The sequence below is a fragment of the Leucopleurus acutus genome (genome assembly GCF_964270905.1).
Source record: "Leucopleurus acutus genome assembly, contig: HAP1_SCAFFOLD_157, whole genome shotgun sequence".
NCBI classification, from domain to species: domain Eukaryota; kingdom Metazoa; phylum Chordata; class Mammalia; order Artiodactyla; family Delphinidae; genus Leucopleurus; species Leucopleurus acutus.
The window spans coordinates 675,969-694,322 of NW_028139154.1; positions in this window are offsets into that span (position 1 = coordinate 675,969).

Genomic DNA, 18,354 nt, shown 5'->3' on the forward strand with positions numbered 1-18,354 from the left:
GAAGAAATTGCAAACTGGGCCAAACAGGAGGTTAAAGGCACTGACTCTCCAAGTGGGGAGAGTGTTAGTAAAGCGTCTGGAATGTTGCACCCGAGTACCAGGGGACGAAAACTGAGACACATTTGAACACGTTTCCCGATCACACGGTGGATCATACTCTGGGTTCCACATGCATGTTTTAGCTGAAGGAAGAATCCCTTAAACCTGGAGAGTTGAGACCCATGGAATGGGTACCATGCAATATGACTTCAAAGAGTCTACATTTGCTAACCGAACCTCACCAATCCTATCACTGCTGCGTTTATGACACTGTACACACGCTTGATTCTCTTTCGGAGACATATAAATCCATAGGTTTTAAGATTCTTACTAGTCAGGTATATTCTTAGGCGTTTAATATGGGGTGTTGAGTCCACTTCGTTGAGCAAGGAGTAGCTCTTGTCTATTACATATTTGGCTTATGGAACAGTATCTGTGCTAATTTCAATCTCTGATTTTATGCCGCACCCCAACTCACCTTTCCCCTTAAGCAAGCATAAGTTGGTTTTCTACATTTGACACCCTGTTCTGTTTTGTAATTCAGTTCCTGTGTAGCCAAGTTTACATTCCGTGTAGTAGTGATATCTTATGATGTTTCTTTTTCTGTGTGACTTATTTCTCTTAGAATCATCATACCTGAATCCACTCATTATGCTGTCACGGGCCTGATGACATAGATTTCTTTGCTGAGTGATATTGCATTGTACGTAAGTACCACAATTTCTTTATCCATTTTTCGCTTTCTGCGATATTGAACCTGTACCGTAAACGAGGTTCTTGTAAACAGAGCCATCCCAAACTTTGGGGAGGCTGTGTCTTTTTGATTATTATTTCCCTAAGCTATACGACCATAAGTGGAAATGCCCTAGGCTCTGTTGCTTGGTTTTTTGGATGTTTCAGGAAACACCATACACTTCTCCAGAGTGGCTGTTGGCAATTTACATCCCGCCCATCAGCATAACAAGGCTCCCAGTTCTCCATGGCCTGTCCTGCCTTTCTGGATTTTACACTTTTTTCAGATGGCCCTTTTGACCAGGGGGCAGTGAGACTTCATTGTAGTGCAGATTTCCTTTGCAAGCTTGCTTGGTTGGCCAAAAAGGGCGTATGCGTTTTTTCCTGAATATATTCAGGAAAAAACGCATACGCCCTTTTTGGCCAAGTGCATCATTGTGGACATTCTGCCTCTTTTCCTATGCTTTACATGCAATTCCAGTCTACCTCCTGAAATCGGTTTCCTGCAATTCTGCCCCGCTTTCAACTCCTCTTGGCAGCCTTACTTTAATATATTTTTGGAAGATGGCTGTCATTTATAACTCTGCAGGTTTGTGAATTACAGTGCCCCTGAGCTCCTTTCTTCAACTCGCTTTCTTGTGAGCTGGCCGCAACACCGCAGGATTGCTTCGGAACCTAGTGTGGTTCTGGCATGGCACGCTGAGCCTTTGGTTAATTCCTCTTCCTGGTGGGAAATGAGAGTTAAATTTGCCCGTCCGGACAACTCCACCTAGTCTCTGATTGGTTCTCCCTATTCCTGTTCATTTTCCACAGAAATTGCAAACTGGGCCAAACAGGAGGTTAAAGTCACTGACACTCCAAGTGGGGAGAGTGTTAGTAAAGCATCTGGAATGTTGCACCCGAGTACCAGGGGACGAAAACTGAGACACATTTGAACACGTTTTCCGATCACACGGTGGATCATACTCTGGGTTCCACATGCATGTTTTAGCTGAAGGAAGAATCCCTTAAACCTGGAGAGTTGAGACCCATGGAATGGGTACCATGCAATATGACTTCAAAGGGTCTGCATTTGCTCACCGAACCTCACCAATCCTATCACTGCTGCGCTTATGCCGCTGTACACACGCTTGATTCTCTTTCGGAGACATATAAATCCATAGGTTTTAAGATTCTTACTAGTCAGGTATATTCTTAGGCGTTTAATATGGGGTGTTGAGTCCACTTCGTTGAGCAAGGAGTAGCTCTTGTCTATTACATATTTGGCTTATGGAACGGTATCTGTGCTAATTTCAATCTCTGGTTTTATGAAGCACCCCAACTCACCTTTCCCCTTAAGCAAGCATAAGTTGGTTTTCTACATTTGACACCCTGTTCTGTTTTGTAATTCAGTTCTTGTCTGGTCAAGTTTACATTCCGTGTAGTAGTGATATCTTATGATGTTTCTTTTTCTGTGTGACTTATTTCACTTAGAATCATCGTACCTGAATCCACTCATTATGCTGCTACGGGCCTGATGACATAGATTTCATTGCTGAGTGATATTGCATTGTACGTAAGTACCACAACTTCTTTATCCATTTTTCGCTTTCTGTGATATTGAACTTGTACCGTAAACGAGGTTCTTGTAAACAGAGCCCGCCCAAACTTTGGGGTGGCTGTGTCTTTTGGATTTTAATTTCCCTAAGCTATACGACCATAAGTGGAAGTGCCCTAGGCTCTGTTGCTTTGTTTTTTGGATGTTTCAGGAAACACCATACACTTCTCCAGAGTGGCTGTTGGCAATTTACATGCCGCCCATCAGCATAACAAGGCTCCCAGTTCTCCATGGCCTGTCCTGCCTTTCTGGATTTTACACTTTTTTCAGATAGCCCTTTTGACCAGGGGGCAGTGAGACTTCATTGTAGTGCAGATTTCCTTTGCAAGCTTGCTTGGTTGGCCAAAAAGGGCGTATGCGTTTTTTCCTGAATATATTCAGGAAAAAACGCATACGCCCTTTTTGGCCAAGTGCATCATTGTGGACATTCTGCCTCTTTTCCTATGCTTTACATGCAATTCCAGTCTACCTCCTGAAATCGGTTTCCTGCAATTCTGCCCCGCTTTCAACTCCTCTTGGCAGCCTTACTTTAATATATTTTTGGAAGATGGCTGTCATTTATAACTCTGCAGGTTTGTGAATTACAGTGCCCCTGAGCTCCTTTCTTCAACTCGCTTTCTTGTGAGCTGGCCGCAACACCGCAGGATTGCTTCGGAACCTAGTGTGGTTCTGGCATGGCACGCTGAGCCTTTGATTAATTCCTCTTCCTGGTGGGAAATGAGAGTTAAATTTGCCCGTCCGGACACCTCCACCTAGTCTCTCATTGGTTCTCCCTATTCCTGTTCATTTTCCACAGAAATTGCAAACTGGGCCAAACAGGAGGTTAAAGTCACTGACACTCCAAGTGGGGAGAGTGTTAGTAAAGCATCTGGAATGTTGCACCCGAGTACCAGGGGACGAAAACTGAGACACATTTGAACACGTTTTCCGATCACACGGTGGATCATACTCTGGGTTCCACATGCATGTTTTAGCTGAAGGAAGAATCCCTTAAACCTGGAGAGTTGAGACCCATGGAATGGGTACCATGCAATATGACTTCAAAGGGTCTGCATTTGCTCACCGAACCTCACCAATCCTATCACTGCTGCGCTTATGCCGCTGTACACACGCTTGACTCTCTTTCGGAGACATATAAATCCATAGGTTTTAAGATTCTTACTAGTCAGGTATATTCTTAGGCGTTTAATATGGGGTGTTGAGTCCACTTCGTTGAGCAAGGAGTAGCTCTTGTCTATTACATATTTGGCTTATGGAACGGTATCTGTGCTAATTTCAATCTCTGGTTTTATGAAGCACCCCAACTCACCTTTCCCCTTAAGCAAGCATAAGTTGGTTTTCTACATTTGAGGCCCTGTTCTGTTTTGTAATTCAGTTCTTGTCTGGTCAAGTTTACATTCCGTGTAGTAGTGATATCTTATGATGTTTCTTTTTCTGTGTGACTTATTTCACTTAGAATCATCGTACCTGAATCCACTCATTATGCTGCTACGGGCCTGATGACATAGATTTCATTGCTGAGTGATATTGCATTGTACGTAAGTACCACAACTTCTTTATCCATTTTTCGCTTTCTGTGATATTGAACTTGTACCGTAAACGAGGTTCTTGTAAACAGAGCCGGCCCAAACTTTGGGGTGGCTGTGTCTTTTGGATTTTAATTTCCCTAAGCTATAGGACCATAAGTGGAAGTGCCCTAGGCTCTGTTGCTTTGTTTTTTGGATGTTTCAGGAAACACCATACACTTCTCCAGAGTGGCTGTTGGCAATTTACATGCCGCCCATCAGCATAACAAGGCTCCCAGTTCTCCATGGCCTGTCCTGCCTTTCTGGATTTTACACTTTTTTCAGATAGCCCTTTTGACCGGGGGGCAGTGAGACTTCATTGTAGTGCAGATTTCCTTTGCAAGCTTGCTTGGTTGGCCAAAAAGGGCGTATGCGTTTTTTCCTGAATATATTCAGGAAAAAACGCATACGCCCTTTTTGGCCAAGTGCATCATTGTCGATGTTCTGTCTCTTTTCCTATGCTTTAAATGCAAATCCAGTCTACCTCCTGAAATCGGTTTCCTGAAATTCTGCCCTGCTTTCAAGTCCTCTTCGCAGCCTTACTTCAATATATTTTTGGACGTTATCTGTCATTTATAACTCTCCAGGTTTGTGAATTACAGGGCCCCTGAGCTCCTTTCTTCAACTCGCTTTCTTGTGAGCTGGCCGCAAACCCGCAAGACTGCTTCAGGCCCTAATCTGCTTCTGGCAGGGCACGCTGAGCCTTTGGTTAATTTCTCTTCCTGGTGGGAAATGAGTGTTAAATATGCCCGTCCAGACACCTACCTCACTCTCAACCCCTTGGTGATGTGGGTCCTCTGGTTTGTGGCCACCTTTTCTGGGTTCCTCACCTTTCGATGATGTGGCCCCACTAGTGTGAGGACACTCCTGCCTGGTTCTCATCCACGTGGTTATGTGGACCCCCTGGTGAGAGTCTGTTCCTGGCTTTGTTCCTCACCCACCTGTGAGGGAGACCCTCTGCTGATAGGTCACTCCTGCATGGCTGGCACACATTGCCTTGGTGAAGTCAGCCGTGTGGTGGCAGTTGGAGCGTGCTGGGAATCTCCTCCCCCCGGTGATGAGGGCCCTCTTGCGTCAGGCCCTAACTGCTGGGCTCACCAACTTTTCTTAGGGAGCCCAGTGATGCTTTGGCACTCCTCTTAGGATCCCATCTCCATGGAGATGTGGGCCTTCTGCTCTGAGGTCCCAACGGCTGGGTTGTTCACATTTTCATGATGTGGGCTCTCTGGTGTTCACAGAGGCCTGGATCCCATAGCCTCTGTGCTCTTGGCCGCCTGCTGGGAGGTTCCAACTGCTGGATTCCTCACTTTTTTAATTTTTTGGGCCCTCTGTTGTGAGGATACTCCTGCCTGCCTCACTCCCAGCCCCTTCGTGATGTGTGTCGTCTGGTTTGAGGCCACATGTGCTGGGTTCCTCACCTTTCGATGATGTGGGACCAATGGTCTTAGGAGACTCCTGCCTGGTTCACATCCCCTTGGTGATGTGGGCCCTCTGTTGAGAGTCTGATCCTGGCTGGGTTCCTCACCCATCTGTGAGGTGGGCCGTCTGCTGTGAGGTAACTCCTGCCTGGCTTGCTCACCTCGCCTTGTGGACATGAGCCCTCTGGTGGCACTTGGAGCCTGCTGGGAGCCTCCTCTCCTGGGTGATGAGGGCCCTCTGGCGTCAGGACCTAACTGCTGGGCTCCCCACATTTTGTGATGTGCGCCCAGTGGTGCGAGGACACTCCAGCCAGGTTCACATCCCCATTGGGATGTGGGCCTTCTGCTCTGAGGTCCCAAAGCCTGGGTTGCTCACAGTTTCATGATGTGGGCTCTCTGGTATTAGTTCACTCCTGCCTGCATCCCATAGCTTCTGTGCTCTGGGCCGCCTGCTGGGAGGTTCCAACTGCTGGATTCCTCACCTTTCTTATTCTTTGGGCCCTCTGTTTTTAGGCTACTCCTGCCTGCCTCACTCCCATTCCCTTTGTGATATGTGTCCTCTGATTTGAGGCCACATGTGCTGGGTTCCTCACCTTTCGATGATGTGACCCCACTCGTGTGAGGACACTCCTGCCTGGTTCCCATCCCCTTGGTTAGGTGGGCCCTCTGGCGAGAGTCTAATCCTGGCTGGGTTCCTCAACGTTCTGTGAGGTAGGCCCTCTGCTGTGAGGTCACTCCTGCCTGGCTGGCACACGTCACCTTGGAGACGTGAGCCCTCTGGTGGCAGTTGGAGCGTGCAGGGCGCCTCCTCCTCTCGGTGATGACGGCCCTCTGGCGTCAGGCCCTAAATGGTGGGCTCCCCACATTTTCTGATGTGTGCCCAGTGGTGCGAGGACACTCCAGCCAGGTTCCCATTCCCATGGGGATGTGGTCCTTCTGCGCTGAGGTCTCAACTCCTGGGTTGCTCACAGTTTTGTGATGTGGGCCCTCTGCTGTGAGTTCACTGTGGCCTGGATCCCATAGCCTCGGTGTTCTGGGCCGCCTGCTGGAAGGTCTAAATGCTGGAATCCTCACGTTTTTTTATATTATGTGCCCTGTGTTGTGAGGCTACTCCTGCCTACCTCACTCCAAGGCCCTTGGTGATGTGGGTCCTCTGGTTTGAGGACACATGTGCTGGGTTCCTCACCTTAAGATGATGAGGCCCCACTGGTGTGAGGATAATCCTGACTGGGTCCCATCCCCTTTGTGATGTGGGCCCTCTGGTGAGAGTCTGATCCTGGCTGGGTTCCTCACCCATCTGTGAGGTGGGCCCTCTACTATCAGGTAACTCTTGCCTGGGTTGCTCACCTCGCCTTGTTGACATGAGCCCTCTGGTGGCAATTGGACCCTGCTGGGAGCCTCCTCAGCTCTGTGATGAGGGCCCTCTGACGTCAGGCCCTAACTGCTGGGCTCCCCAACTTTTCTTAGTGAGCCCAGTGTTGCTCAAGCACTCCTCTTAGGTTCCCATCCCCATGGGGATGTGGGCCTTCTGCTCTGAGGTTCCAACGGCTGGGTTGATCACAATTTCATGATGTGGGCTCTCTGGTGTTAGTTCACTGTGGCCTGGATCCCATAGCCTCTGTGGTCTTGGCTGCCTGCTGGGAGGTTCCAAATGCTCGATTCCTCAACTTTTGTATTCTATGGGTCCTGTGTTGTGATGCTCCTCCTGCCTGCCTCACTCGCAACCCCTTCGTGATGTGGGTCTTCTGGTTTGAGGCCACATGTGCTGGGTTAGGCAACTTTCAATGATGTGGCCCCACTGGTGTGAGGACACTCCTGTCTGGTTCCCATCCCCTTGGTGATGTGGGCCTTCTGGTGACAGTCTTATCCTGGCTGGGTTCCTCACTCTTCTGTGAGGTAGGCCCTCTGCTGTGAGGTCAATCCTGCCTGACTTGCACACATCACCTTGGCGACGTGGGCCCTCTGTTGGCACATGGAACCTGCTGGGAGCCTCCTGCCCTCGGTGATGACGGCCCTCTAGCATCAGGCTCTAACTGCTGGGCTCCCCACGTTTTCTGATGTGAGCCCAGTGATGCCAGGACACTCCTGTCAGGTTCCCATCCCCATGGGGATGTGGGCTTTCTGCTCTGAGGTCCCAATGCCTGGGTTGCTCACAGTTTCATGATGTGGGCTCTCTGGTGTTAGTTAACTCCTGCCTGCATCCCATAGCTTCTGTGCTCTCGGCCGCCTGCTGGGAGGTTCCAAATGCTGGATTCCTCACTTTTTTTATTCTTTGGGCCCTCTGTTTTTAGGCTACTCCTACCTGCCTCACTCCCATCCCCTTTGTGATGTATGTCCTCTGATATGAGGCCACATGTGCTGGGTTCCTCACCTTTCGATGATGTGGCCCCACTGGTGGGAGGACAGTCCTGACTGGTTCCCATCCCCTTGGTGTTGTGGGCCCTCTGGTGAGAGTCTCATCCTGCCTCGGTTCCTCACCCTTCTGTGAGATAGGCCCTCTGCTGTGAGGTCACTACTGCCTGGCTGGCGCATGCCACCTTGTAGACGTGGTCCCTCTGTTGGCAGTTGGAACCTGCTGGGAGTCTCCTCCCCTCAGTTATGAGGGCCCCCTGGCATCAGGCCCTAACTGCTGGGCTCCTAACATTTTCTGATATGTGCTAAGTGGTGCAAAGCCACTCCTGCCAGGTTCCCATCCCAGTGGGGATGTGGGCCTTCTGTTCTGAGGTCCCAACAGCTGGGCTGCTCACAGGTTCATGATGTGGGCCCTCTGCTGTGAGTTCACTGCGGCCTGGATCCCATAGCCTCGGTGCTCTGGGCCACTTGCTGGGAGGTTCCAACTGCTGGATTCCTCAACTTTTATATTCTATGGACCCTGTGTTGTGAGGCCAGTCCTGCCAGCCTCATTCCGAACCCCTTGGTGATGTGGTTCCTCTGGTTTGAGGACACATGTGCTGGGATCCTCACCTTTCGATGATGTTGTCCCACTGGTGTGGGGACACTCCTGCCTGGTTCCCATCCCCTGGGTGATGTGGGCCCTCTGGTGAGAGTCTGATCCTGGCTGGGTTCCTCACCCTTCTGTGAGGTGGGCCCTCTGCTGTGAGGTCATTCGTGCCTGGTTGGCACACATCGCCTTGGCGACGTCAGCCCTCTGGTGGCAGTTGGAGCCTGCTGGGAGCCTCCTCTTCTCGGTGATGAGTGCCCTCTGGCGTCAGGCCCTAACTGCTGGTCGCCCAAAATTTTCTGATATGTTCTCAGTGGTGCGAGGACACTCCTACCAGAATTCCATCCCCATGGGGATGTGGGCCTCCTGCTCTGAGGTCCCAATGGCTGGGTTGCTCAGTTTCATGACATGGGCCCTGTTCTGTGAGTTCACTGTGGCCTGGATCCCATAGCCTCAGTGCTCTGGGCCGCCTGCTGGGAGGTTCCAACTGCTGGATTCCTCACTTTTTTATTCTATGTGCCCAGTGTTGTGAGGCTACTCCTGCCTGCCTCACTCCGAGGTCCTTGGTGATGTGGGTCCTCTGGTTTGAGGACACATGTGCTGAGTACCTCAGCTTTCGATGATGTGGCCCCACTGATGTGAAGACACTCCTGCCTGGTTCCCATCCCCTTGGTGATGTGGGCCCTCTGGTGAGAGTCTGATGTTGGCTGGGTTTCTCACCCTTCTGTGAGGTGGGACCTCTGCTGTGAGGTAACTCCTGCCTGGCATGCTCACGTTGCCTTGGCAATGTGAGCCCTCAGGTGGCACTTGGAGCCTGCTGGGAATCTCCTCCCCTCAGTTATGAGAGCTCTGGATAAAACACATATGCCCTTTTTTGCCAAGTGCATTATTTTCCAAGTTCTGTCTCTTTTCCTATGCTTTAAGAGCTACTCCCGTGTACGTTCTGAAATCAGTTTCCAGCAATTCTGCCCCGCATTCAACTCCTCTTCGCAGACTTACTTCAGTATAATTTTGGATGATAGCTGTCATTTATAACTCCGCAGGTTTCTGAATTACAGTGCCCCTGAGCTCCTTTCTTCAACTCACTTTCTTGTGAGCTGGCCGCAACACCACAGGATCTCCTCAGGCCCTAATCTAGTTCCAGCATGGCACACGGAACCTTTGGTTCATTTATCTTCCTGGTGGGAAATGAGAGTTAAATTTGCCGTTCCAGACACCTACAGATAGTCTCCCATTGCTTCTCCTTATTCCTGTTCATCTTCCGAAGAAATTGCAAACTGGGCCAAACAGGAGGTTAAAGGCACTGACTCTCCAAGTGGGGAGAGTGTTAGTAAAGCGTCTGGAATGTTGCACCCAAGTACCAGGGGACGAAAACTGAGACACATTTGAACACGTTTCCCGATCACACGGTGGATCATACTCTGGGTTCCACATGCATGTTTTAGCTGAAGGAAGAATCCCTTAAACCTGGAGAGTTGAGACCCATGGAATGGGTACCATGCAATATGACTTCAAAGAGTCTGCATTTGCTAACCGAACCTCACCAATCCTATCACTGCTGCGTTTATGACACTGTACACACGCTTGATTCTCTTTCGGAGACATATAAATCCATAGGTTTTAAGATTCTTACTAGTCAGGTATATTCTTAGGCGTTTAATATGGGGTGTTGAGTCCACTTCGTTGAGCAAGGAGTAGCTCTTGTCTATTACATATTTGGCTTATGGAACAGTATCTGTGCTAATTTCAATCTCTGATTTTATGCCGCACCCCAACTCACCTTTCCCCTTAAGCAAGCATAAGTTGGTTTTCTACATTTGACACCCTGTTCTGTTTTGTAATTCAGTTCCTGTGTAGCCAAGTTTACATTCCGTGTAGTAGTGATATCTTATGATGTTTCTTTTTCTGTGTGACTTATTTCTCTTAGAATCATCATACCTGAATCCACTCCTTATGCTGTCACGGGCCTGATGACATAGATTTCTTTGCTGAGTGATATTGCATTGTACGTAAGTACCACAATTTCTTTATCCATTTTTCGCTTTCTGCGATATTGAACCTGTACCGTAAACGAGGTTCTTGTAAACAGAGCCATCCCAAACTTTGGGGAGGCTGTGTCTTTTTGATTATTATTTCCCTAAGCTATACGACCATAAGTGGAAATGCCCTAGGCTCTGTTGCTTGTTTTTTTGGATGTTTCAGGAAACACCATACACTTCTCCAGAGTGGCTGTTGGCAATTTACATCCCGCCCATCAGCATAACAAGGCTCCCAGTTCTCCATGGCCTGTCCTGCCTTTCTGGATTTTACACTTTTTTCAGATGGCCCTTTTGACCAGGGGGCAGTGAGACTTCATTGTAGTGCAGATTTCCTTTGCAAGCTTGCTTGGTTGGCCAAAAAGGGCGTATGCGTTTTTTCCTGAATATATTCAGGAAAAAACGCATACGCCCTTTTTGGCCAAGTGCATCATTGTGGACATTCTGCCTCTTTTCCTATGCTTTACATGCAATTCCAGTCTACCTCCTGAAATCGTTTTCCTGCAATTCTGCCCCGCTTTCAACTCCTCTTGGCAGCCTTACTTTAAGATATTTTTGGAAGATGGCTGTCATTTATAACTCTGCAGGTTTGTGAATTACAGTGCCCCTGAGCTCCTTTCTTCAACTCGCTTTCTTGTGAGCTGGCCGCAACACCGCAGGATTGCTTCGGACCCTAGTGTGGTTCCGGCATGGCACGCTGAGCCTTTGGTTAATTCCTCTTCCTGGTGGGAAATGAGAGTTAAATTTGCCCGTCCGGACACCTCCACCTAGTCTCTCATTGGTTCTCCCTATTCCTGTTCATTTTCCACAGAAATTGCAAACTGGGCCAAACAGGAGGTTAAAGTCACTGACACTCCAAGTGGGGAGAGTGTTAGTAAAGCATCTGGAATGTTGCACCCGAGTACCAGGGGACGAAAACTGAGACACATTTGAACACGTTTTCCGATCACACGGTGGATCATACTCTGGGTTCCACATGCATGTTTTAGCTGAAGGAAGAATCCCTTAAACATGGAGAGTTGAGACCCATGGAATGGGTACCATGCAATATGACTTGAAAGGGTCTGCATTTGCTCACCGAACCTCACCAATCCTATCACTGCTGCGCTTATGCCGCTGTACACACGCTTGATTCTCTTTCGGAGACATATAAATCCATAGGTTTTAAGATTCTTACTAGTCAGGTATATTCTTAGGCGTTTAATATGGGGTGTTGAGTCCACTTCGTTGAGCAAGGAGTAGCTCTTGTCTATTACATATTTGGCTTATGGAACGGTATCTGTGCTAATTTCAATCTCTGGTTTTATGAAGCACCCCAACTCACCTTTCCCCTTAAGCAAGCATAAGTTGGTTTTCTACATTTGAGGCCCTGTTCTGTTTTGTAATTCAGTTCTTGTCTGGCCAAGTTTACATTCCGTGTAGTAGTGATATCTTATGATGTTTCTTTTTCTGTGTGACTTATTTCACTTAGAATCATCGTACCTGAATCCACTCATTATGCTGCTACGGGCCTGATGACATAGATTTCATTGCTGAGTGATATTGCATTGTACGTAAGTACCACAACTTCTTTATCCATTTTTCGCTTTCTGTGATATTGAACTTGTACCGTAAACGAGGTTCTTGTAAACAGAGCCGGCCCAAACTTTGGGGTGGCTGTGTCTTTTGGATTTTAATTTCCCTAAGCTATAGGACCATAAGTGGAAGTGCCCTAGGCTCTGTTGCTTTGTTTTTTGGATGTTTCAGGAAACACCATACACTTCTCCAGAGTGGCTGTTGGCAATTTACATGCCGCCCATCAGCATAACAAGGCTCCCAGTTCTCCATGGCCTGTCCTGCCTTTCTGGATTTTACACTTTTTTCAGATAGCCCTTTTGACCGGGGGGCAGTGAGACTTCATTGTAGTGCAGATTTCCTTTGCAAGCTTGCTTGGTTGGCCAAAAAGGGCGTATGCGTTTTTTCCTGAATATATTCAGGAAAAAACGCATACGCCCTTTTTGGCCAAGTGCATCATTGTCGATGTTCTGTCTCTTTTCCTATGCTTTAAATGCAAATCCAGTCTACCTCCTGAAATCGGTTTCCTGAAATTCTGCCCTGCTTTCAAGTCCTCTTCGCAGCCTTACTTCAATATATTTTTGGACGTTATCTGTCATTTATAACTCTCCAGGTTTGTGAATTACAGGGCCCCTGAGCTCCTTTCTTCAACTCGCTTTCTTGTGAGCTGGCCGCAAACCCGCAAGACTGCTTCAGGCCCTAATCTGCTTCTGGCAGGGCACGCTGAGCCTTTGGTTAATTTCTCTTCCTGGTGGGAAATGAGTGTTAAATATGCCCGTCCAGACACCTACCTCACTCTCAACCCCTTGGTGATGTGGGTCCTCTGGTTTGTGGCCACCTTTTCTGGGTTCCTCACCTTTCGATGATGTGGCCCCACTAGTGTGAGGACACTCCTGCCTGGTTCTCATCCACGTGGTTATGTGGACCCCCTGGTGAGAGTCTGTTCCTGGCTTTGTTCCTCACCCACCTGTGAGGGAGACCCTCTGCTGATAGGTCACTCCTGCATGGCTGGCACACATTGCCTTGGTGAAGTCAGCCGTGTGGTGGCAGTTGGAGCGTGCTGGGAATCTCCTCCCCCTGGTGATGAGGGCCCTCTTGCGTCAGGCCCTAACTGCTGGGCTCACCAACTTTTCTTAGGGAGCCCAGTGATGCTTTGGCACTCCTCTTAGGATCCCATCTCCATGGAGATGTGGGCCTTCTGCTCTGAGGTCCCAACGGCTGGGTTGTTCACATTTTCATGATGTGGGCTCTCTGGTGTTCACAGAGGCCTGGATCCCATAGCCTCTGTGCTCTTGGCCGCCTGCTGGGAGGTTCCAACTGCTGGATTCCTCACTTTTTTAATTTTTTGGGCCCTCTGTTGTGAGGATCCTCCTGCCTGCCTCACTCCCAGCCCCTTCGTGATGTGTGTCGTCTGGTTTGAGGCCACATGTGCTGGGTTCCTCACCTTTCGATGATGTGGGACCAATGGTCTTAGGAGACTCCTGCCTGGTTCACATCCCCTTGGTGATGTGGGCCCTCTGTTGAGAGTCTGATCCTGGCTGGGTTCCTCACCCATCTGTGAGGTGGGCCGTCTGCTGTGAGGTCACTCCTGCCTGGCTTGCTCACCTCGCCTTGTGGACATGAGCCCTCTGGTGGCACTTGGAGCCTGCTGGGAGCCTCCTCTCCTGGGTGATGAGGGCCCTCTGGCGTCAGGCCCTAACTGCTGGGCTCCCCACATTTTGTGATGTGCGCCCAGTGGTGCGAGGACACTCCAGCCAGGTTCACATCCCCATTGGGGTGTGGGCCTTCTGCTCTGAGGTCCCAAAGCCTGGGTTGCTCACAGTTTCATGATGTGGGCTCTCTGCTGTTAGTTCACTCCTGCCTGCATCCCATAGCTTCTGTGCTCTGGGCCGCCTGCTGGGAGGTTCCAACTGCTGGATTCCTCACCTTTCTTATTCTTTGGGCCCTCTGTTTTTAGGCTACTCCTGCCTGCCTCACTCCCATTCCCTTTGTGATATGTGTCCTCTGATTTGAGGCCACATGTGCTGGGTTCCGCACCTTTCGATGATGTGACCCCACTGGAGGGAAGACAGTCCTGACTGGTTCCCATCCCCTTGCTGATGTGGGCCCTCAGGTGAGAGTCTGATCCTGGCTGGGTTCCTCACCCTTCTGTGAGGTGGGCCCTCTGCTGTGAGGTCAGTCATGCCTGTCTGGCACACGTCACCTTGGCGACGTGGGCCCTCTGGTGGCAGTTGGAGTGTGCTGGGATCCTCCTCCCCTCGGTGATGAGGGCCCTCTTGCCTTAGGCCATAACTGCTGGGCTCCCCACATTTTCTGATGTGCGCCAAGTGAGTGAGGACACTCTTGCCAGGTTCCCATCCCCATGGCGATATGGGCCTTCTGCTCTGAGGTCAAAACGGCTGGCTTGCTCACAGTACCAAGATGTGGGCCCTCTGCTGTGAGTTCACTCCGGCAAGGATCCCTTATCATCGGTGCTCTGAGCCGCCTGCTGGGAGGTTCCAACTGCTGGATTCCTCAACTTTTTTATTCTATGTGCCCTCTGTTGTGAGGCTCCTCCTGCCTGCCTCACTGCCAGCCCCTTGGTGATGACTGTCCTATGGCTTGAGGCCACATGTGCTGCGTTCCTCCTTTCGATGATGTGACCCCACTCGTGTGAGGACACTCCTGCCTGGTTCCCATCCCCTTGGTGAGGTGGGCCCTCTGGCGAGAGTCTAATCCTGGCTGGGTTCCTCAACGTTCTGTGAGGTAGGCCCTCTGCTGTGAGGTCACTCCTGCCTGGCTGGCACACGTCACCTTGGAGACGTGAGCCCTCTGGTGGCAGTTGGAGCGTGCAGGGCGCCTCCTCCTCTCGGTGATGACGGCCCTCTGGCGTCAGGCCCTAAATGGTGGGCTCCCCACATTTTCTGATGTGCGCCCAGTGGTGCGAGGACACTCCAGCCAGGTTCCCATTCCCATGGGGATGTGGTCCTTCTGCGCTGAGGTCTCAACTCCTGGGTTGCTCACAGTTTTGTGATGTGGGCCCTCTGCTGTGAGTTCACTGTGGCCTGGATCCCATAGCCTCGGTGTTCTGGGCCGCCTGCTGGAAGGTCTAAATGCTGGAATCCTCACGTTTTTTTATATTATGTGCCCTGTGTTGTGAGGCTACTCCTGCCTGCCTCACTCCAAGGCCCTTGGTGATGTGGGTCCTCTGGTTTGAGGACACATGTGCTGGGTTCCTCACCTTAAGATGATGAGGCCCCACTGGTGTGAGGATAATCCTGACTGGGTCCCATCCCCTTTGTGATGTGGGCCCTCTGGTGAGAGTCTGATCCTGGCTGGGTTCCTCACCCATCTGTGAGGTGGGCCCTCTACTATCAGGTAACTCTTGCCTGGGTTGCTCACCTCGCCTTGTTGACATGAGCCCTCTGGTGGCAATTGGACCCTGCTGGGAGCCTCCTCAGCTCTGTGATGAGGGCCCTCTGACGTCAGGCCCTAACTGCTGGGCTCCCCAACTTTTCTTAGTGAGCCCAGTGTTGCTCAAGCACTCCTCTTAGGTTCCCATCCCCATGGGGATGTGGGCCTTCTGCTCTGAGGTTCCAACGGCTGGGTTGATCACAGTTTCATGATGTGGGCTCTCTGGTGTTAGTTCACTGTGGCCTGGATCCCATAGCCTCTGTGGTCTTGGCTGCCTGCTGGGAGGTTCCAACTGCTCGATTCCTCAACTTTTGTATTCTATGGGTCCTGTGTTGTGATGCTCCTCCTGCCTGCCTCACTCGCAACCCCTTCGTGATGTGGGTCTTCTGGTTTGAGGCCACATGTGCTGGGTTAGGCAACTTTCAATGATGTGGCCCCACTGGTGTGAGGACACTCCTGTCTGGTTCCCATCCCCTTGGTGATGTGGGCCTTCTGGTGACAGTCTTATCCTGGCTGGGTTCCTCACTCTTCTGTGAGGTAGGCCCTCTGCTGTGAGGTCAATCCTGCCTGACTTGCACACATCACCTTGGCGACGTGGGCCCTCTGTTGGCACATGGAACCTGCTGGGAGCCTCCTGCCCTCGGTGATGACGGCCCTCTAGCATCAGGCTCTAACTGCTGGGCTCCCCACGTTTTCTGATGTGAGCCCAGTGATGCCAGGACACTCCTGTCAGGTTCCCATCCCCATGGGGATGTGGGCTTTCTGCTCTGAGGTCCCAATGCCTGGGTTGCTCACAGTTTCATGATGTGGGCTCTCTGGTGTTAGTTAACTCCTGCCTGCATCCCATAGCTTCTGTGCTCTCGGCCGCCTGCTGGGAGGTTCCAAATGCTGGATTCCTCACTTTTTTTATTCTTTGGGCCCTCTGTTTTTAGGCTACTCCTACCTGCCTCACTCCCATCCCCTTTGTGATGTATGTCCTCTGATATGAGGCCACATGTGCTGGGTTCCTCACCTTTCGATGATGTGGCCCCACTGGTGGGAGGACAGTCCTGACTGGTTCCCATCCCCTTGGTGTTGTGGGCCCTCTGGTGAGAGTCTCATCCTGCCTCGGTTCCTCACCCTTCTGTGAGATAGGCCCTCTGCTGTGAGGTCACTACTGCCTGGCTGGCGCATGCCACCTTGTAGACGTGGTCCCTCTGTTGGCAGTTGGAACCTGCTGGGAGTCTCCTCCCCTCAGTTATGAGGGCCCCCTGGCATCAGGCCCTAACTGCTGGGCTCCTAACATTTTCTGATATGTGCTAAGTGGTGCAAAGCCACTCCTGCCAGGTTCCCATCCCAATGGGGATGTGGGCCTTCTGTTCTGAGGTCCCAACAGCTGGGCTGCTCACAGGTTCATGATGTGGGCCCTCTGCTGTGAGTTCACTGCGGCCTGGATCCCATAGCCTCGGTGCTCTGGGCCACTTGCTGGGAGGTTCCAACTGCTGGATTCCTCAACTTTTATATTCTATGGACCCTGTGTTGTGAGGCCAGTCCTGCCAGCCTCATTCCGAACCCCTTGGTGATGTGGTTCCTCTGGTTTGAGGACACATGTGCTGGGATCCTCACCTTTCGATGATGTTGTCCCACTGGTGTGGGGACACTCCTGCCTGGTTCCCATCCCCTTGGTGATGTGGGCCCTCTGGTGAGAGTCTGATCCTGGCTGTGTTCCTCACCCTTCTGTGAGGTGGGCCCTCTGCTGTGAGGTCATTCGTGCCTGGTTGGCACACATCGCCTTGGCGACGTCAGCCCTCTGGTGGCAGTTGGAGCCTGCTGGGAGCCTCCTCTTCTCGGTGATGAGTGCCCTCTGGCGTCAGGCCCTAACTGCTGGTCGCCCAAAATTTTCTGATATGTTCTCAGTGGTGCGAGGACACTCCTACCAGAATTCCATCCCCATGGGGATGTGGGCCTCCTGCTCTGAGGTCCCAATGGCTGGGTTGCTCAGTTTCATGACATGGGCCCTGTTCTGTGAGTTCACTGTGGCCTGGATCCCATAGCCTCAGTGCTCTGGGCCGCCTGCTGGGAGGTTCCAACTGCTGGATTCCTCACTTTTTTATTCTATGTGCCCAGTGTTGTGAGGCTACTCCTGCCTGCCTCACTCCGAGGTCCTTGGTGATGTGGGTCCTCTGGTTTGAGGACACATGTGCTGAGTACCTCAGCTTTCAATGATGTGGCCCCACTGATGTGAAGACACTCCTGCCTGGTTCCCATCCCCTTGGTGATGTGGGCCCTCTGGTGAGAGTCTGATGTTGGCTGGGTTTCTCACCCTTCTGTGAGGTGGGACCTCTGCTGTGAGGTAACTCCTGCCTGGCATGCTCACGTTGCCTTGGCAATGTGAGCCCTCAGGTGGCACTTGGAGCCTGCTGGGAATCTCCTCCCCTCAGTTATGAGAGCTCTGGATAAAACACATATGCCCTTTTTTGCCAAGTGCATTATTTTCCAAGTTCTGTCTCTTTTCCTATGCTTTAAGAGCTACTCCCGTGTACGTTCTGAAATCAGTTTCCAGCAATTCTGCCCCGCATTCAAGTCCTCTTCGCAGCCTTACTTCAGTATAATTTTGGATGATAGCTGTCATTTATAACTCCGCAGGTTTCTGAATTACAGTGCCCCTGAGCTCCTTTCTTCAACTCACTTTCTTGTGAGCTGGCCGCAACACCGCAGGATCTCCTCAGGCCCTAATCTAGTTCCAGCATGGCACACGGAGCCTTTGGTTCATTTATCTTCCTGGTGGGAAATGAGAGTTAAATTTGCCCGTCCAGACACCTACAGATAGTCTCCCATTGCTTCTCCTTATTCCTGTTCATCTTCCGAAGAAATTGCAAACTGGGCCAAACAGGAGGTTAAAGGCACTGACTCTCCAAGTGGGGAGAGTGTTAGTAAAGCATCTGGAATGTTGCACCCGAGTACCAGGGGACGAAAACTGAGACACATTTGAACACGTTTCCCGATCACACGGTGGATCATACTCTGGGTTCCACATGCATGTTTTAGCTGAAGGAAGAATCCCTTAAACCTGGAGAGTTGAGACCCATGGAATGGGTAC